The sequence below is a fragment of the Periplaneta americana genome, chromosome 14, assembly GCF_040183065.1.
Source record: "Periplaneta americana isolate PAMFEO1 chromosome 14, P.americana_PAMFEO1_priV1, whole genome shotgun sequence".
Taxonomy (NCBI): domain Eukaryota; kingdom Metazoa; phylum Arthropoda; class Insecta; order Blattodea; family Blattidae; genus Periplaneta; species Periplaneta americana.
This window is the reverse complement of record NC_091130.1, coordinates 55,288,358-55,311,019: the sequence shown is the minus strand read 5'-3', so window position 1 is coordinate 55,311,019 and position 22,662 is coordinate 55,288,358. Positions and strand designations below refer to the sequence as shown.

At 36.7% G+C, this 22,662-nt stretch overlaps 1 protein-coding gene across 4 annotated transcripts in view; it reads right to left on the bottom strand.

Moving 5' to 3' along the window:
* Window positions 1-22,662, bottom strand: part of Ac76E (adenylate cyclase type 2 Ac76E) — a 1,046,273-nt gene that overhangs the window by 950,825 nt on the left and 72,786 nt on the right. The window lies entirely within an intron of this gene.

Here is a 22,662-nt window from a genome sequence, read left to right as displayed (position 1 = left end):
ACATTATCTCTCTGATGCAATATATTATTCGTGCCAAGTAACAAAAGACAATCAGAGTAATTTTTCCAAGGCCTAAAGCTATAAACGTTAAAAGACTGAACATTCGGAGTTGTGTGCTTTGGAATTTTTAACACTTCCACCGTTTTACCTTCTGGAGTTATTCTTTCTTTAGCCTGTCTAACTCAGCACTGGTCCACGAGTTTACGACCACTGACAGATGGAAAGTATACTTCTTGAAACAACTTGAAGAGGTGAGTCTTCATAAGCTGATTTTGAGACCAGTGTATAAACATTTGGAGCGTTTAACATTTTATTCTTCGCGATGGCAATGGAGCTATGAGACATACATGAGTGTCCAGCGATTATTTTGAAAAATCATACCTCGAAGGCTAGACTCTCTCCGGGTATAGAAATTTATAGGGAGATTTCTTATTTCAAATGGAATGTGTGGGGAGAAAAATCGTTATAAATATCCATTATCACTTTGTGAGACTTTCCTGTAAATGTCTCTACAAAAATGTTCACAACTCCGGTACACTTCAAAACTAATTCGTAAGCAAAAACCTGTTTCACATTAGTGAGACTTTCCTTCACACTTGTTTGAGAACAATTCCGCGAGTGTATATGTATGTGTGTAAAAGAGAGAGAGAGAGCGAGAGAGAGATTTTTATACTTATTAAGTTATCAGTCTATATACAGGGTGATTCACTAGGATTTACCGTCCTTTACGGAGCTTATTTCTGAAGACATTTTGAGTAAAAAATTCTTAATATTTTCAGAGTTACACTAATTTAAAGTTGCTTGTAAAATACGTTTTTTCTTTTAGTTTGAAGGTAAAAAAATAATACAAATAGAGAATTAACCATTCAGAAGTATCATTTCTTTAATTGGCAAGTATTATGAAGCTAAAAATGTGCTGTGAACTCCTTAGTTGCTTCGTACAGATATTTTTTTTTCTATTTTAACTAGAAAATTACATTATTCTTACGCTCTTTTCACAACAATTATTACAAATCACACCACTTCCACCGACTTTATTATTTGCAGTTCAATTTTGCATCCTAATTCACAGTCTTGGAGAGATTACAACACATTTTAAAATATGTCGCCGTCCGCTTGAGTACACTTGGCCGCACGCTTGTGAACGGCACTCGTCGCTCTACGTAACTGCGTACGGCTGTCTTTGATTTCCGTAGCGCTTGCGCTGGCTGCTGACTGCGCGCTGACCAAGATCACACGTTCACAGCACTGCGTTCCAATAACGAAAGTAACTCTGCAAATATTGAGAATAGGACCCGTTTATATGACATTTTTTGCTCAGAATGTCTTCGGAAATAAGCTCCGTAAAGGACGATAACACCTTGTGAATCACCCTGTATATCTGTGTATATTTACATAAGATAGTATCTATATATTCTCTCTCTTATTTCATCTCAAATAATGTTTTTCTTAATTTTCTTTTTTCTTTCAGTTTTAAACAGTTTAATTAGACTTAATTGCAAACATACTTGTGATTATTTCGATGTTATCCACTGTAGCTCATCATTACCATTAGTATTTGATTAGTTTTCAAACTTTACTGTTGTCTCGGGATTCACTTTTCAATGGTGTGTTGAGAATTTTTTACAAGGTATATAAGAGCAAAAATTTAATTTTCAGAATGCTTGTTACCATAATGCCTTTTGTAGAACTGTTTTGCAGAATGACATCTATATCTGGGGTTAAATTACCTCTAAAATAATTTTATGAAGTCTTTGTTCTGTATCTGTTTTAATTAAAAAAAAAAAGTAAAAAAAAAAAAAAAAAAAATAATGGAAACTGAAAAAAAAAAGAAAAAAAAAAAAAGAAAAAAGTGTCTTCTCCGCCCCCGGTTTGCAGTAAAATCGCTAGAACAGACCTTTGGACCATGAGCATTCTCCAGCCTTGAGCGGAAGATTAATAAACACAAAGACTGCAAACTAAAAAAAAAAAAAAAAATGACTTAAGAAGAAAATTGATCTTAAATAACAAATAAGTATAAGAGCTGTAGTTTACAAACTAAACTACAGTACAAGTTTAGTTTTGACATCAATAAGAAATAAAAGTGAATGCAGTAAGAGTAAAGGCTCGTTCACAATGAAAATTAAACATAACGTAAGCGTTAACTTAAAAATGTAAACGTTACGGTAAAATCAAGAGCATTCACGATGGGAACATAAACATAACCGCAAACATACTTGGTAACCATGGAAACATAACAACGACGTCATTTCCTCATATTCTGTCGTATACTTCAGCGCTCCACGATTGTGTTCTATTTGCAAATCACATAAACATAAGCATGAAAGTTTGGAGTTTGCGAACTTTCATGTTAACGTCTTACGGTAATGTTTATGTCAATACTTATATGAATCATTGTGAATGATCCCATTTGGTAGCCTGGGCGCAAACTTCTGTGTTTATGTTACCGTTATGTTTACTTTTCATTGTGAATGGGCCTTAATAAACAAAATTAAGTCGTAGGTTTGAACTCTTCTACTGCAGTTTTCAATTCTTCAAACGCAAACGATTCCCCTACATTGCGCTTACAAAGATTCTATAACTAACTAGGCCTAGTATGGATTTCAAGACATATTTTTGGGTTTTTTTATTTTATTTTTCTACAGGTTTAACTGTTTGTTATTCTTTTCGTTTATTTTATTATACTTTGTGTGGTGATTTTAATATATTAAGTATATATAATATAGGTGAATATAGATTTAATATAATTAAGGGAATATTCATTTCCTAACGACCTTAGTTAAACAGCATTTCAAAATTTAATGTTAAATTTTCGGAAAAATCTAGGTAGGCTTCACTTGTGATAAACTTATTTTCGACTCAATTTTATAATAATAATAATAATAATAATAATAATAATAATAATAATAATAATAATAATGATAATGATGATGATTATTTATTTTAGCTGGCAGAGTTAAGGCCGTAAGGCCTTCTCTTCCACTCAACCAGCAAAAAGTGTATATACATATGCATGAACTTACAAAGAATTCAACAAGGAGCAAAGAATAACGCAGCTTTATTCCCTTGCGTGAATTACGTACCTCCTGTGATGTTGTGTGAAAGTAATTTTGTACGTGTGCTCATTTGATTTCCGAAATGTTTTCTATTACTCAATTTACTCGTAATCTGGGCTGCTACTAAAAAAAATACACTCAGCGCGCATCGGCCAAGCACTGCCCGCGCCCGCTCATATGCAAGTTGATAAACACTGCAGTACAACGTTGATTATCCGTCTCCCGAATAAACAATCATCGGATTATCCGACGGTCTTCTCGCCTTTTCCCTTCTAATTAATCACGTAAAGCCAGCTAAAATTCGATCTGTACTCTATAATAAAAAGGGTCTAGCAAGAGATACTGTACGAGGCTGCTACCCCACCCCAGATCACATATAACAGATTGAACAGCCTTATGGGCTTTGAAGGCAACAACTTTTATCAATTTTACTATGTTGCCATCTAGCGACTACAGAAGAACTCACGTTATAACTCTCACTTGAACTGCATGAAGCAACTGTAGGCCTACTTCTATCTAGCGGTCGTTACCAATCGACAGTGGTCATCCACATGTTCTCTTCCACATGTTACTGTTTTTCACATGGAGTGGGCAATCTCTTGTATGTTATAAGTTATATGTGATCAGGAGTAACGGTAAACACGAGAATAGCCGTGCGCAGAACTTCACAATCAAATCTACATAAAGATTATTATTTGTTTGGTCCTACAGAATACATCTGTTATGATAACAATTAATATTAGAGGAGAAAAATTCGCTCCGGCGCCGGGATCGAACCCGGGTCCTTGGTTCTATGTACCAAGCGCTCTCACCATTGAGCTACGCCGAAGTTCAATCCAAGCACCGGATCGAACCCCTCTCCTCCAGTGTTTTCCCTTTGTGGCCTGACTTCAATTTGGGCATGTATGTTGACATTTTATATTAAGTCAATTGGCATTATACAAGGAGCACACTCAGTTGAGTGACTTGGTGGCTGGGATTCCACAGTAATATGCACAGTAATCTGTACAGTAATATGCACTTTTGTCTGAAGAATCTACGCAAAGATTATTAATTTTTTGTCCTACAGAATATATCTGTTATGGTAACATTATGGTGTAGCTCAATGGTGAGAACGCTTGGTATGTAGAACCAAGGACCCGGGTTCGATCCCCGGCGCCGGAGCAAATTTTTCTCCTCTAATATTAATTGTTACCATAACAGATGTGTTCTGTAGGACCAAAAAATAACAATCTTTACGTAGATTCTTCAGGCAAAAGTCCATATTACTGTACAGCTTACTGCGCATATTACAGTGGAATCCCGGCCACCAAGTCACTCAATTGAGTGCACTCCTTGTATAATGGCAGTTGACTTAATATATAAAATGTCAACACACATGCCCAACTTGGAGTCATGACACAAAGGGAAAACACTGGAGGAGAAGAGTTAGATCCGGTGCTGTGGATTGAACTTCGGCGTAGTTCAATGGTGAGAGCGCTTGGTACGTAGAACCAAGAACCCGGGTTCGATCCCCGGCGCCGGAGCGAATTTTTCTTCACTAATATTAATTCAAAATCAAAGATTGTACATCTACTTCTTCCTTTGGCACTCTGTTTCCATTCACAGCAGTTCAAACTCGCACGCAGCTCTCACATTCCAATACAAGGAAAATAACCTTGACATTGAGGGACTTGCGTATGAATTTCAAGGGTTTGAAGAGAATGACGACAGTGGAAAAATATTAAAGAAAAACATTAAAAAGTTGGTGAAACAAAATGATCAATTCTATTATGTGGATCAAGAAAGCATTAACCAGTGGCTGGATACAGACTTGGTGCTTCCCGGACATGAAATAAAAAGTGATGATGACATTATTGCGTGTGAGGCTTTACAAGAGTGAGGTAACAATGATGGTAAGGGAGGGGGAGGAGGAGGAGAGATAGTGCCTGAATCACATCTTGCACTACAAACTTGAATCAGCTGAGACTCTCAGGAGAATATTGAAGCATGTAGATGTCACTTCACTCCCGGACATTGTTTTACTGCGCAGAAATAGAATGAAGATGGGAAAAAAATTGATGGTAATAATGTTCAGAAAAAAGTGTCGGACTACTTTAAAAGCACATAAAATTAACGTCGGAATAAAAAGAACGAATTATCCGTCTTTTTCGATTAACCATTCTGCCCCTCCCCTTCACTACAACGATCATATATGTATATATACCAACAGGTAGATTTTTCATGTGATGACAATGAAAAGTCTTGCAGTACCACTTAAAAGCCGTTCCAGTGTTGAAGCATGGCCTTGTCACTTCGCGCAGGTTACATGGGCGGCAGCACGTAGAAGTCTTACAGGGTAGACGAATTTTAAACCACATCGCATCCAAGGTCATGCTTCAACCACCGTGGAATGGCTTCTACCATTCTAATGCGTTCGTATAGTGTATGTCGAGTCTTATGAAAGAGTCAAAGTCAGATATTTTGTGAACCGGCAATATTTCTCTTGATCTTATGCACAGGCGGAGAGAGAAGAGTTTCCTAGGGGGGATAGGGCAAAGCAAAACTATAGAATCCCGATATAACGAGATTATGGGGACATCATTTATCTCCTCCTCCATTATAGCTTGACCTTGGTACAGTATATCGGAATATGATCATTTCATAAACGTATTGTAAAATAAAGTCAAATTGTAACAAAATGTCTAATCGAACGGCCGCACTCTTGTACAAGTACGGCACGCCGCACCATAAACTTAACCCGGGCTATTGTATGGATGATGAAATGTGAATTAATGATGACGAATTGAGTCCGAGCTCTAGCAATTCTGCTTCAATTAGTCGAGGGAAAACCCCAACCAAGTAACTTTTCCTAACCAGGATTTGAACCTGGGCCCGCTCCTTTCATGACCAGACACGCTAGCCATGAGTCCAAAGTAGAGGACCACTTTTACATTTAATTTATCTGTTCATTTAAAAAAGCAAGATATCGTATGAAATGTAAATTCTAATTATTTAATTTAATCTCGTCTTTATGTTTACACATTATATCGGTATCACTTTTCTTTTTTCTGCATTATTGTGCAGTATGTTATTCATATTTCTCCAAGCGGCTGCTTGAACATCTGCAGAGTTCTAACACATGAGTACAGGCTGTTACAAAAGAAATATTACAGTGCTTTCATACCTCCGGTATGTTGAAGTTTTCATGTTCGAGGAAAAGTTTGAAAAAGCGAAACGTAGTTGAGCTTTTTTAATTTCCGAGAATTGAAAGAAAACATACCGCTCGTATATCGTACATTACTTTTGCGAAGATCGTTTATTACATACCTGAAAGAGGAATTTCTAATTAGTTGCAATGAAATCTCCATCTTGGTTTCTGTTCAATGACGGCAAATTAGCAAAACAAAAATATCTATCTTCAACACTGTTGCTCTAAAAGTTTTCTGTGTTTACTATACTCCAGCAGGCCGTGATATATGTCTGTCTTTTTTTCCCCAGTCTATAAATGCGAACTTAAAACAAACGGTAAGGTTATGTAATGATTTATTTTTCATTTTAATATTTTAACAATATTATTTATATAACATATTGCAGTAATAACATCGGCATCTGGAATCTTGTTGATTTTTTCACAGCTTCTTTAATGTTACTTGCATCACGAATGCAGTACCGGTAACTTTAGTGGAGTTGTAGAGTTTACTTAATTTTTGGAAATATTTAAAAACAATAATTAACATTGCAATTTAGGTGAAATTGCAGTGGTAAGTTTCCAATTTATAATTATTACTATATTGAACGTCTCTAAAAATAATATGTTAAAAGCCCAAAGCAGTAAAATCAATATGTCACTTAAGCGGTAAGAAGAGGGAAATTGTTGTGTGTGTTAGGTTGGGAATACTGAATGTGGAATTTTAGACTTTCCGCGGATTGGTTTTGTGCGGAAACCAAGCAAATACGCACGATCTCGCACAAAAATCTTTTGAATTCAATATTTTCTAACGTTAACAGAAAAAAAAAAGAGTTCGGCCAAATTTGCCCCCCTCCCTCATAAATCCGCCTATGATCTTATGTCAAAGCACATATATCAATCGATTCCCAATCCTCCCTACCGTAAGATACCTTGCACCTTCGAAAGAAACTTCAGTCACAGCAAAGCGCTGGATGATGAGCACCCCTGTTGTTGAGAGAAGCAAGCCCACTACTGGAAAAGCAAGTCTGCTGACGGTGCTAGTAGGCTAGATCTCACAGAGATTACTCGACCCCTAGCAGGAGGTTCCAATTCAAACACTCCAGGATTCCACAGGAATGACAATCGATACGAAGCTCCCTCCATGTTGACGTCAAATTTTCATTTTAATACGAGTTTAATGGCAATTAATAGTGCTCGAGTCACATCAAACACGACTCTTTTGAAAATTATTCTGGTTGTTTCACTATCTGATGAAGTGGAATTTATCTCCGCCCCACACAAACTCTATGTCCACACTTCATTTCTCATTCTTTCCGTTGTATCATGCTTTGTATATACTATGCTGGCCACTTATCCAGACAATTCATTGCTGACAAATTGCTGCTCATTTAAAATATATGTCTTGTGTGCAAAACAGAAACCTAGAACTTTTTGAAAATTATGACTAGATCTCCTGGTATCGCTAAAAAAAAATTTAAATGTCTGTAAATCTCTTATTTAAAATCTCAGTTTCGGTGAAAGAATAAAAATGTCTGCAAATCTCTGTTTTAAAATCTCAGGGCCGGCCGTATTCATAGACATTCTTAGCGCGGGCTTCCGGAGATGATCAGCGAACTAACGTTTTTCGTATTCATAAACCAGTGTTAGCGATATGATATGATATGATATGATATGATATGATATGATATGATATGATATGATATGATATATGATATGATATATGATATAAGATATATGATATGATATACGATATGATATGATATGATATGATATGATATGATATGATATGATATGATATGATATGATATGATATATGATATGATATGATATGATATGATATGATATGATATGATATGATATGATATGATATGATATGATATGATATGATATGATATGATATGATATGATATGATATGATATGATATATGAATTCCGTACATGTAACCAGACTATAGCCGAGGCCAGTTTAGCACTCTCGTAGAGCGGGCTAGCAAAATGTCTATGAATAGCACCCTTAGTTTCTTTATATTTTGTAACATTAATATATATATATATATATATATATATATATATATATATATATATATATATTCATTATTAATGGAAAGGGCAACTGTTTAGTGAAAGTTTACTTCTGGAATTTATCCACTAAAATGTTTGACTTTTATAATCATGATTGCTATCACTACTGCTATTGCTACCGATACTTCTACTATTAGTTGGAACTAACGAGAATGTACGCAGAAGATTGTCTTTAAAGACTGTTACAAACGAAGCAAGAGTAGCAAACTACGAACGGAATCAGCAATTCTCTCTTCCTCGCCTGTACGATATCAGACACTAGATGAGGAAATGGCCAAACCACAAGAATTCCTACCGTCATTGCAGCTTTTATCTGCCACAAGAAGAAGTCGAAGAGGCTTAGTAGAAGCCTCTCTCTCGCCACTCAACGGCCTCCATATTATACGTACAAATTATACTGTGTTACATGTTTTCCCTAACTTACAAAGCCCTCACAATAGAAATCAATCTATTGAAGTCTTATCTATCGCTGCTCTAATAAGGGAAAAGTCTAAATAGAACTTCTTTCTACGTGGCGGTACCGAACAATGCCGGAAACTGAGTAACTGGCAATGAATGTAAGCACAGTAGAAGAGAACATCTTTCATGTTCCACCTGCCGAGGACTGAAGTCCGATTCTTCCGATAAGAAACCGAAAGATGACAATGATTGTAAAAGTAAGTAGAACGAAAAGCAGCATAAATGGAAGTAGTATTAAAAGTAACTAGTATTTACCTAATGTCGCTTTCAACTGCAGACACTAGAGGTTATTCTGCTCCAACTTCAACATGGACTAGAAATGATTGACAAATGTTTCTGTAAACCTACGACACAGCTTTAAATCACCCCTCGAGGAAGTTATTAGTGTTCTTTAAATACATCGACCTCTGCTAGATTTGAGCCCACGAACCTAGAATCCAACGGCTACCACGATGACTATTATACCACCAAAGACGGCCTAGTATAGTAATATAAAGTGATAATTTGATTTTAGAATTATGCTGTAAAAATAATAGAAGTAGAAGTAATAACACAGTCTAGTATACACAGTCACGAAGCTCTATACATAGGAAACATGCATCCATAAATAGTTGCTAACCACTAAGATCGCTACTATCGCCTCATAACAGACAATGCGAAATAGTACCGGCACAGTCTATTGTTCCTAGTACCCTCAAAACTCAAGCTTCGTGAGTGTATATATTAGACTGTGGTAATAATAGTACGCATAATTGGGACAGAAGTACAGTAAAACCTGAGTTATAGGTGTACTGAAGGTGAATGATTGTCCGACTGTCGTTTTGCGATTGAGAAGGCAGAGGGAGCCCCAACTTCTTTATGAATCTAACTTTGTTTTTCGCTGCCATACAGGATTGCTAGACAGATACTGAGTGACCTGCAACTGTTTTCAAAAATTTGGAACATGTCCCGTGAGAAAGAAGATAAGTTATAAAGTCGGAGCATGCCGGCTCTGTATTCGCCAGGGCTGTGTGAGTTTGCTGTCTTATCGGTACGAGTCCCGTAACTTTCTGATCACTTATGTAGAGTGGAATTTGTGGTGTCCAAAAAAAATTGGTAATACATTATCGCGGGGTACTCCCGTTTCCTCTACCAACATTTCACTATTGTCCATTAATCATCATCAACGGGCCAAAAGAACTACAGCTTCGACGCGTAACCCAGATGGAGAAACTTGGGTCAATGACGGATCAAGTATTCGCCATTGCATAAAAAAAGTAAGACCTAACTGGAAGTTCTGAAAATATTTTACATAGTGATGTCTAAAATTAATAGGCTACATAATAACTAGCAAACCAGGGCTCATTCCGTATTGCTCCTCCGAGGAATGACGCCTTAGACTATGCAGCTACGGTACGAGGCAATGGAAAAGAAACTAAAGATGAGAAGAAGCGGGAACAAGTAAAACATGAGAAATTAGAAAAGAAATAAAAGATTAAAAAAGCAAGAGATAAATAATGGTTGAAAGAAATGGGGCAAAGAAGAATGAAAAAGAAAAAGGAGGAGATGTAAAAGAAGGGGAAAATAATGAAAAGAATAGATGAAAAAAGTGTGAAAAATAATATAAAATTTAAAAAATGAAAAAATAATGAATTTACAACAAGAGCGCCTTTCAAAGTCCCCTTCCGACTCTGCAAATCACAATAATCCCACTACGACTTGCAAGCTGAATGGCAAGCGTCGTAAAATGTAGCAGTAAAATGAAACACGTGCGTCCAGTTGTCTTGATACACACACTTCAGTCAGCTGTCCCCTCCACAACGTCATCCGCTGACCCCAGTATCCGCTGGGCTAACTATAGCAGCAAGCAGGATCGCAGGATGAATATTTCACCACCCGGAAACTACTTGGACATGCAAGGGTAGACTTCGCTTTACTTTACTCTTGACAGAAATCACAATTATTCCGATCTGCTCGCAAAAAATATGTAAGCTAAGGGGCTAATAAAAGTACCAAAGACCAAGTAGTAGTGGTGGTTGTGTTGGTGGTGGTGATCGTGGTGGTGGCCATGGTGGTAGTGGCAGTAGCAGTAGAAGTAGTAGCAATAGTCGTAAAACTAGTAGCAGTAGTAGCAACAGTAGAAACAGGCCTATTAGTGTTGGTAATGGTGGTTTTAGTCGTAATAGTGGTGTTGGTATGATAGTAGTGACAGTGGGAGAAGTGGTAGTTGTGATAGCAGTGTTGGCGGTACGGCAGAATTAATAGTGGTAGTGGTTGTGTGACAGGCTAGCTGTTTGTAACGATACCCATAGTAGGTTTTCACCTGACGACGAAGATAGATCCACTATTCAAAACGTCGTGCTACAATTTTTTTAAATTAGCAATGGAAAAAGTCCAAACAACTCAACAATTAAACTAATGTAATAATGTTGTACTCCAGTACTATGATATTCTGATTTCGATATTTTATGAAGTATCGCTATGCTAGGTACGAACTTATTGCTCCGCGAACAGACGTTCGACACCCGGCTATGACTAGAGTAGTAACGCTCATTTGATATATCTGTGTCGACGGACGTTCCTGCTGGAACTAACCTACCGCTTTCCATGACAGCATTTGGTCACCACAGAAACACATTGCTGGCAACATACCCTGAAAAATGCACTCATAGGTCTAAGAGGCCTACTTGTGGTGGAAGATGACTGGGCTTCTTTCATTTCTCCAAAGTTCTCCAGTTCCGCAAAATTTTATAAATTTAATTTTTAAAAAATCTCTCCAATTGAATTACCTCTTCCCTCACTTACTTATTACTTATTTACTGGCTTTTAAGGAGCCCGGAGGTTCATTGCAGCCCTCACATAAGCCCGCCATTGGTCCCTATCCTGAGCAAGATTAATCCAGTCTCTACCATCATATCCCACTCCTTCAAATCAATTTTAATATTAACTTTGTTTAATTTTATTTTATAAAACTATACGGCACAGAGGTCGCCTTAGCAGAGCGCTGGTTTACGACCCACGTTCAAATCTCTGTCATGACAGAGCTCTATTTGTGATGGTCAAAGCCAAGGTTGTAAGTGTTTTCTCTCGGGGTTCTCCCGTTTATTTCTCCTCATTCTACCAACATTCTTCACAATTTCTCTTTTCTTACCATTTCCGTTTCGAAGAATAGGACATCTCCTATGTTAGCATGATTTCAAAGCCGCCGTCCGTAACAAATGTTTCTCGCGGTTTTGTCTAAATATTATAATCGGTGCAATGTAACGTAAGATACTAAGTTGTAACTTCAACGTTTTCCTCCATTACATGATCACCTGCTAAAACTTACAGTCGCGACGCTGTTATTCCGGCGTGACTCCTCCTCTTTGCTTACACCTTAGGAAGTGAAGGTTGTATAAAGTCTAGGTACGTAGTATCGTTTGCCATTTTTCTTCTTTCGTTGCCGAGCTACCAAACGAGGAATCTATTTGCTATACTGTTAAACATCATGTCGTAGCTCCTATGATAATAAATCAAACACACTGTAATTGAGCAAATAATTGAGCGGCAAATAACGTCCTCATGTGTTTTCTGCGAATGCCTGCGAAAGAACGAAAATGGGGGCGATTACATTAAGTATTTATCGAGCCTTAGGAAATGCATAACGTCATCAGGAGCGAATCACAAGATGTGACCTGCAACGTGATTGACTGCCGAAAATAAGAGCGATGGGATTAAGCTATTAGGTTCACTTCACTACTGGCAACACTTCCTCGAATAAATAATAATAATAATAATAATAATAATAATAATAATAATAATAATAATAATAATAATAATAATTAAAATCATGCGTGGCACGACAGCCCATGAAGGACCATGACCGTCCAGCCGGCTGTTGGCCTCACGTCCACATGCCGAAGCAGAGGTGGACGATCATCCAACCAGAATGGAGATATCGTGTGGTTAGGACGATGATTCCCCCAGCCGTTATAGGTGGCTTTATCAACGGGATTTCGCTACCTATCATAGCTCCCCCAGCTGTATCACGATGGGTGGGCACCGGTCCCATACACTGGTCGAAATTTCATGAGAAAATTTCTTCCCCCATGAGGACTCGAACCAGCTCATTCCGTAACGCGAGTCCTAGGCAGGATGCCTTAGACCACGACGCCACGGCGCGGGACCCTCGAATAAACAAGTTACCAGAAATGTGACGATTTTTTACACTAGACTTTGTCATTTCGAGCATTGTCATTACACATCACAACTCGTTGTAACAAATTATCTCCATGCTAATTGGACATTTTAATCGATTTCGTTGAAATTGGTAACGAGATTAGCCTATATTTTGACAAGAAAAGTCCGATGATTACCAATGGATCACCTCACATTCACTGTACAGTTGGACGAAAGGTAGGAAATAAATCCAACCAATGACTATCTCACGCGGGATTCGAATCCACATATCCAAGTACAGTCTGGGATTATAGTTTTGGTCACTATTTCAGCGCGTAAGATTGTCTATTTTCTGCCTTGCTCTTTGTCTCCGCATATGATCCATAGATATATCTTAATGTCGTCTATCATCTGATATCTTCTTCTGCCCCGAACTCTCCTCCCGTTCACCAGTCTGCCAGTGCATCCTTCAAAAGGCAGTTTCTTCTCAACGAGTGACCCATCCAATTCCTTTTCCTCTTTCTAATCAGTTTCAGCATCATTCTTTCTTCATCCACTCTTTCTAACACAGCTTCTGTTCTTATTCTGTCTATCCATTTCATACGCTCCATTCTTCTCCATATCCACATTTCAAATGCTTCTAGTCGCTTCTCTTCACTTCGTTGTAATATCCATGTTTCTGCACCATACAATGCTACACTCTATACAAAGCACTTCACTAGTATTTTCCATAGCTCTTTCTCCAGAGGTCCGCAGAATATAGCCCTTTTTCTATTAAAAGCTTCCTTTGCCATTGCTATTCTCCTTCTGACTTCTTGGCAGCAGCTCATATTACTGCTTATAATACACCCCAAGTATTTGAAGCTGTCCACTTGCTCCACTGCCTCATTTAGAAATCGCAAGTTTACCTTCTTTACTTTTCTTCTTATGACCACGATCTTCGTCTTGTTTGCATTTATCTTCATCCCATACTGCTCACAACTGTCATGAAGCTCCAGTACCATATCCCTTAGTATCATCTCCTCTTCTGTTAACTCTTAAATTCGCAAAGTATCCTAGGCTATATGCTGTAATTTAATAGAACAATAGAAAAAAAATTGGTAGGAAACTTAAAATTTCACAAAATTATAATATTGTACACCATATAAAATATGGACATTGCGGAAGTTGTTTTCTTTACAGTCCGACATGGTTTAATAAACTAATGTGAGAAATGAAGTTTTGCCAATTTAAGGATTAATAACGCCATATCAGCTAATCTTATACGGTTCATTCTTCTTCCTACTACTATCACTCCTCTCATGTTCTGAAAACAGTTCTTCACTAAATCCTCCAAGTAGATGTTGAATAGGGTAGGTGATAAAGGACATTCTTTGTTGTATTCCTCTCCCTATTTCACTTTCTTCTGACATTTCTTCTCAAATCCTGATTTTGACTCTGGAATATTAATAGATTTAAAAATGACAATGATAGCAGTTTTATAATAATAATAATAATAATAATAATAATAACAACAACAATAATGATTTATTTAACCTGGCAGAGTTAAGGACATACGGCCTTCAATAACACTCAACCAGGAGTAAAACTGCGTTACAAAAAACATTACAAATTTACAAAGTGCACTACAATTTTACACATAAAACTGAATAAACAAGTGAGTAGAAATCAGACATAATATATAACATGTAGAAAGAAAGGAAAAAGCATAATAAAATGTGAACAGAAGGTCAAAACAAATGAGACATACAAAGTATAATAAATAAGACAATTATTGATGATGATGATGATGATGATGATGATGATGATGATGATGATGATGATGATAATAATAATAATAATAATAGTAAAAAATAAGAATAGTAATAATAATAATAATAATAATAATAATAATACTCATAGATTGAGGGACGGAAGCAGGGAATTTTGTTACGTGAACGGTAGACCGAAAACGAACATGTTATGCGGAAGATCGCGAAAAAAAAAAACAGCTCGCTAGGTACGCACAACTGGCATGCAACTTATTTCACAGGTATGTACAACAAGCCTACTTGAGCTGCAGTGCTTAACGGACAGTCCTATCCCGCCCTGTGACGTCGTAAGTCAAAGGTCAACGTGGACTGTGACATAATGTGCTTATCCATCACTGAAGCCTATAGTTGACCCAATTTCACGTACTGTAATCCGACTGTTTACTCTGATTAGTGTTTCAACACTGTAGTCGTCTGTTTGCGATGCTGACGGTCGGTAAGGGCGACCTTCATCATCAATATTTGTCCTCCCACAGATAAATCTGTCCACCTACTCGAGAACACTCTTCTTCTGCGCCATATGATTACAAAAATACTGTATTATGCCGTTCACTTTCATATTTAGAATGTTTTGACTCTTTATGAGCAAAGAAACGAAACAGTTCAAAGTTAACAATCGTGCGGTCTGTCAGTAAGGCTACCATGTCTTACGACTGCTATGGATCAACGCATTAAGCGGTAAATCAACGCTGACTTGTAGGAACAGCGCTTGTTATGTTCAATGCAACAACCTGCGAGTAGGCCGCATAGCGATGGATATTCTCCTTCCGATCGGAAAATCGACGTACTGTAGATCACGTGCTCTTCACTCATATGAACAATGTTTTGTCTCTCTTCATGGAAAAAAAAAAGCAGTCTACGTTCCTTTGTGAATTAATGACGATTGGTTGTTGAGTATGATCATGTAAAGAGAATCAGTGTTGAATTCAGACTTTTTTCTCTGAGGAGGATTTATATCAGGCATTTCCAACTGCTGGTTCTCTGACGTCACACGTCTCTGCTCTCGAGCTCCTTGAGAGGGAAAGTATATAGGCAGGGAGCAAAACAGGAAGGGGAGCAGTGAAAGAGCTGCAGATTTTTAGATAGCAGCAGATTTAAGAACTGATATTGGTTAATGATAAGTTATAACATTTGAGTTGAATTCAAAAGGTATTCGTTATTCAATCTACCTTAAATAAAAGCAAATTATTCCAATCAATTTCGATCTGATGTTTACATAATAACACTATCCTTACGGATATTCCTTGATTTATTAAATTGACAGAATGGCTTTACTTTTCATATTGATTTGTTTATTTTTAAATGAGAATTGATAGCGTTAAGGGGACACTCAACTATATTTTGAAACTTTTTTCATATTTGACCAATCTTTTTCAAATTTGGAGAAAAAGTTTAATATACACATGGAAAGTAACATGCAAAATCTCAGCTCATTAGATCCAATACTTTTCAAAATAAAAAATATTTCAATTTTTAATCAATCATTAATTGAAATATCACTTTTAATTATCATTTTTTATTTTTTGGCTTTGTGCATTTGACTGACTTCTCAATGAATAGGGGAAGAATTCTGCATATTGATTTAGTTCTGTCACGTAAATTAGTGTAGAAATTTAATTTTTCGTTTCTATGACACTTTTTCTCCAATTTTTAAGTAGAGTGTCCCCTTAATTCCACATTTAACTGTATTTATTAAAGGCGCAAAATAAAAAATTCTTTTTAGTATGACAAACTTTTCTTCATACTGTACGTTACATCTATTTAACATACTGTAAGCTATGATCACAAAATAATACGAGTATAATAGATTGGTCATTCCATGTTAAAAACTGTAACATGTGGAAGAGAACAACCACCAGGATCGCCACCGTCGATTGAAAACGACTGCTAGATGGAAGTGCAGTGCTGTCCCATGCAATTAAAATGAGAGTTATAACGAGACTTTTTATGCAGTAGCTAAATGGCAGCATAGTGAAAAGATAAAAGTTGTCGTCGAAGCCTATAATGTTGAGCAATCTATTATACCTTTGTGATCTGAGCTGTAAGTTAACAATAAAAGTTTTAAATTCCGCAATTGCGAATAAAAATAAAACAGTGTAATTATAACAAAAGAGAGATATGTTTCGCTTCTTACAGAATTATAATATTAAAAGAAATTGACTTCTAGCAAACGAATTATTTGGTGCTTACTCCTTCTAATAGCTTTATGTTTAAATAACTGAAGGATTTAGATTAAATATACTTGAAAAAAAGCAAGGAAGATTTTACGTGCTATTTTTTTTGTATCTCACTACTGTAATTGTGTTGGTCCTTCCATATTTCTAATGCGTTTTGCTCTTACCAGCTTTCCTGAATTGGGAACCATTGCATGAGCAACACTAAGTCGAAGAGCACACTATATTGCTATTCACAACAGGATCGAGTTATAAATAACTGCAAATAAAGTCGAAATTAGTGTATTTTGTACATACAAGAAAAATGAGATGATGCTGTTGTGTACTAACAGAAAAGTTGAATAAAATTGGAAATCCCCTTCTGATCTTACACCATGTAATTTGTACCTGCACAAATGGTTAAAGAATGATATGTAGACCCTTCACGTATGTTTTCCATTCTTTAAAAACAATTGAAACACAGTGTCAAGAGAAACATTTCTCTCAAAAGTCCATTTAGTATCACTTAATGTAAATCCGAACCTAGATGCAGACAGAGAACATTTCTAGGAATTGCTATGAAATGATAGAGTATTGTTGTTAACGTATTAATAAACATTCAACCTCGTCTCTTTTTCTATTGAGTTATATGGTTAAATTTTAGCTGCTATAAGGGTGATACATAAATACGTGTAAAAACTTTGTGGGTGTAATGTAGAAGTAAAAATAAAACTAAAATGTTCTATACAACGTTTCCCGCAAATCCTTACTTTCAGAGTTATGACGCATAGTGCCATATCTTGCCAGGCATCAAAAGCATGGGCCATTAAAGCCTTCGGATGTGCCACGTTCGCATACATAGCGACTGCGGTAGATGTTTGTTATTCGTACACCCCACTACAGTTGATTCCGACCTGATACGACTTTGTTTACTGTACGTAGGTATGTTTAGTTGTATGGCACTGTTGCAGTTCCTACAGTCACCACGTCCCGTAGGTACACATTCATTTTGTCGTTAGTTCAGTAAGCTTCAGTTGTGTACGGTAAGATAGATCGTGCAACACCAGTTGCTTGGCCAGCCAGATCAACAGACTTCTAGCTTTGGGGTCGTCTGAAGGCGCTTGTTTATGCCACTCGAATTCTGAACGTAGCATAACTACAGCAGGGACATCAAAATAGCTATGAAACAGTTCGAAATGAGTTGAACGGGGTCTGTAAAATTCTAAGATCAGTACATACCTACATACAGTAAACGAAGTCTTATCAAGTCGAAATCAACTGTACGTAATAGGGTGTAGAATAACAAACATCTAACGCAGTCGCTATTAGGCGAGCATTACACATCCCAAGGCTTTACTGGTCCATGTTTTTGATGCCTAGCAAGATAGGACATTTTGCATCATAACTCTGAAAGTAAGGATTTGCGGGAAAAGTTGCAGAGAACATATTAGTTTTAGTTTTATCTCTACATTACATTATAATGTCTCTATTAGTAAATTTATTACACTCTCTTTCCTACATCATCCTCAATTATTTCAAGAATTTCACTACATAATTCGCACCTTCTCAATTTTGAGGATTTTGGAAATACATATACACACATTTAAGAGGAACTTAACTTTTTTGGATGTGATCAAAATTATACAAAATCACTTCCTAAGGTAATGCAAATCAAAGTACATAGTTTTTGTTCTTAAGAAAGAGAGAACCTTCACTTCTGTCCAGTTTAAACTCGAGACCGCTAGAATTAAGCCACAAGGCAAGTACATGATTTTAACAAGTTTTAACAATGAAGTGCATAAAAATCACAAATATTAAGAAATGGATTTAACATAAACTAACAGATATCATGAAATCTTTCGCATAGCAATAGAAACGTAGCTCTAAATTACTGATATAAACTGAGTACCTCCATGGAGAAAGATTGGATGTAACATTTTGCCCAAGTGTTACATCCAACCTTATTTCAAGGAGAAGCTCAATTAGGCTAAATACGTAAATTATTCCTTTCGGAAACTAAAACAAACATTGCAAAGATGAATAAAACTTTTATAGTCAAATACTTTACAGAATTTTTTTGTGCAATATGATATAATTGCAATTTCTTACTGCCATACACTAATTTTTTCTCCTCTTTTTTCTATTTGTACTTCCAGATACGGGACGCATCCATAAAGTAACTTACCCACTCGTCCCACAGCTAGCAAACCATATGTTGCGCGAAGCGACTGCGTGTACGTGATAGAGTAATCTCTGGCATGGCGCATGCGCTAGCGGAACTTCCCAAGTGCTCTCAGTAGCTTCGTTTCATTGGTTCAAGATGGACGCTCCTATTCCAGCTCCGCCGCGTGTGAAGTGCAAGTTTTCGAATGCATAGGGCATAGCGCCGATTGAAATTTATCGTCAGCTGTGCCAGATCTATGGACCTAACGTCATGAGCAAGCAGATGGTGCGTTGCTCCACAAGGTCGTCTGTGATGATGGTTGGCCTCTCACTGCGCTCCTCGTCATCCACATTTTGGGGTCCTGCTGAAAACTGTCTACACCAGCAACGCACCATCTGCTTGCTCATGACGTTAGGCCGATAAACCTGGCACAACTGACGATAAATTTCAATCGGCACTATGCCCTGTGCATTCAAAAACTTGCACTTCACATGCAGTGGGAGCTGGAATAGGAGCGTTCATTTTTAACCAATGCAACGAAGCTACTGAGAGCACTCGGGAAGTTCCACTAGCGCATGCGCCATGCCAGGACATTACTCTATCACGTATACGCAGTCGCTTCGCGCAACATATGGTTTGCTAGCTGCGGGAGGAGTGGGAAAGTTACTTTATGGACGCGCCTCGTACACCATAATATATTGTTTTTTTTATTGTAATCTTCATTGATTGTAATTGTTATTGTATTTTTATGTTAATCGCAAAAAGACCTGCTGTAATGAGATCTGAAATAAATCTTAAAAAATGCATTTCTATACAAAGTTATAATATTTTATTTGTATATGTTTTCTTTATTTTCTTTCAAGAAATATTTGTCGCATATGTTGTTGTTTTGTCGATGGTGCTTGTGCCTTCAAGTTTCGTCTGTAAATTACACAGAAGAAAGACATATTGTAATCTTTCTTTTTAGTTCTTTGTCTAGTGCGAATTTCAAGTATAAGACGTAGCTTCTTTGTAGAGGAACAATTTGCGGAGAATATGCGGTTACTGTATGTTACACAACTCGCAAATTCCAAATATATTCAACTCGCCTTCTTGCTTATAAACCACTTTACGCCTCGCTGGAATCCAATCTTAGACGGTGCCAAGGCTTTTCCTAACATGAAATTTGTATATCTCAGAATGTGCTGACATTTTTTTTTTTTCAAGGCGATAGGATATTGTGATCGACGTAACAGCTGCATGAGAAAGCATGGGAAATGCCAGTCCACTTTTCTGTCAACAAACTGCGAAATCATATTGCAAAATTCATAAATCTGCAGATCTCCTTGCAATATTCAGATATCAGAGAAGATTTATCCCCATGTACCCACGTTTGTCTAAGATGTTATACTTGTATTTTACGCTTTATTGGGTCGAATAATTCGTGTGAAATGTGGAATAAATCTAAATGTTTGTTGTCGTTTTAAAAATAAATACAACACAAGAATAAAAAAATTGCTAACTCAACTATTAAATACAGTACAGTCTTATTGTTTTGGACAATACTAGACATCGGATTTATATGCAAATGCATATTTAGTTTGTTTTTACTTGTGATATGGAATTAATTTTGCAATATGTTTCATATTCTTTTGTTTTTGTATGTGAAGTTTTATAGTGCATATAACTGCATATTTCCGATGTTGCTGCATATTTAGGGTAGACCAGGGTAATTGTAAACACTTCCCACTGATTTCAAATATATTTCAACATTACACAACCTTCAGTAACGGTAAGCATGACAAAGAAACAATGTTTTATTTTTAGATCTTTTTTCCCCCTGAAAATGGGTTTAAAATAATAAAGTTGACTTTTTTCATCTTTTAATTGCTAATTTACATTTACCCCACCTGTTTACATTTACCCCTATGAGAGAGGGTAATTGTAAACACCAATTTTCGCACGGGCTATCAGACAATGAACATTTTTTGTTCTGTTTCAGAAGAAGAGCTGTACTCCTTCCAACTCCAATTTTGGTCACTGGTACATTTCGTCCCTTTAATCTATGATATATGACGATATAGAAACTCAGTACCTCTCCTGAGCTTCACGATAACTGTAGTTACTATTTTTCACATCTGTGACAACCCTCTCTAAATCCTCTACAGTGTAGTTGGGTGGGGGTCTCTTTGATTACTGAAAAGTACGAAATGTAACCATAGTAAAACACGTTTACAATTACCCCAAGCAATTAAAACTATGGGGAAAATGTAAACACGTCATAATTTAATGAACTGAGGTTATGGGAGATCTCAAAGCCATCGTAATAAATGTTAACTACTATGCATTACTCATAAAAACAACATATTCTTAAAAAATAGCACTGTACGTTTACTTAGAATGCCAAAAATGAAGGTGAAGCAAAATTCTTTCTCAACTTTTTTTTTTTTGTAGACTCTTACAAAACATTCTTTCACAACTTCTACTTGGCGCCAAACTGCTTTGTAGTTTAGCCAACATGTTAATTTAAATATTCCCGCGAATTAAAATTTTTATATTGACAGTTTTGTATTTCTCACAGCATTCGTTTACAGCTACCCCCTGTTTACAATTACCCTCATCCACCCTAATCTTTTCCATGCATTGAGCTATAATATATGTATTTCTTAATTTTTAATTTTAAAATTAATATTTAAATACATTGGTGACAAAATAATGAAGTCCTTACTACAGAGGCACCCGTGAGGAGCCTCTCTGAGCACTATTGACAAAATCACGGCGTTTTACTGGGGACTAACATTCCTATTTACAGTTAGAAGCAGAGTGTTTGTGAAAAGTGGGGTGAGGAGTTACCAATCAGTCACAGTTGCAGGAAAAGTTAATAATGGAAGTAACCCGCACTTATAGGAGAAAACATACCATGGAATTCGCTCAGTAACCATAAGTTCTGTAGTTTCTTGGAAAAATATTGGAATTGTGCCATTCTTGACGAATCTACTCTGAGAAAAAATTATCTGAACAGCTGTTACCTCTCAGCAATTAAAGAAATTTAAAGGACTCTCGCGTATGGTGTAGTAGACGAAACTACAGACCCCTGTGGAAAATTTTCTTGTAGGCAAACTATGTGAAGATAAGAGAGGAAAACCATACTTAATTGCTTGTAGATCTTGCTCGCTTTGTGTACGAAGCTCTGAAAGTACTGTCGCCAGAAGGATGTAGTGAACACAAATTTCGGGTTCTGCTCTCAGATGCTGCAAAACTTACATGTTGAAAGCTGCTTCAGCAACGAAAGTTTTTCTCCCAACTCATTCATATTACGTGTATTGTGTTGGACTTCATAAAGTAGCGAAAATCATAAGGGAAAGTTTTCCTGACGTGAATACTTTGATATCCAGCACCAAGATGATATTTGTTAAAGCCCCATCCAGTTTTGAAATGAAAGCCCTGTATATTCAATTTAGTAATTCGCACCATACTTGTCACAAGATTCGAGTTCAAAAAAGAAATATAATAGGTTTTAGCATAACTACCTCCGGACATGAAGTAAAGGTTGGAGGTTCGAGTTGTATATTTATAAAAGCTCTTTCTAAATGAGAAGACGTTAGACTCATTTTACCGAAAATTTCTTTACCACCTCAAAATTAAATTC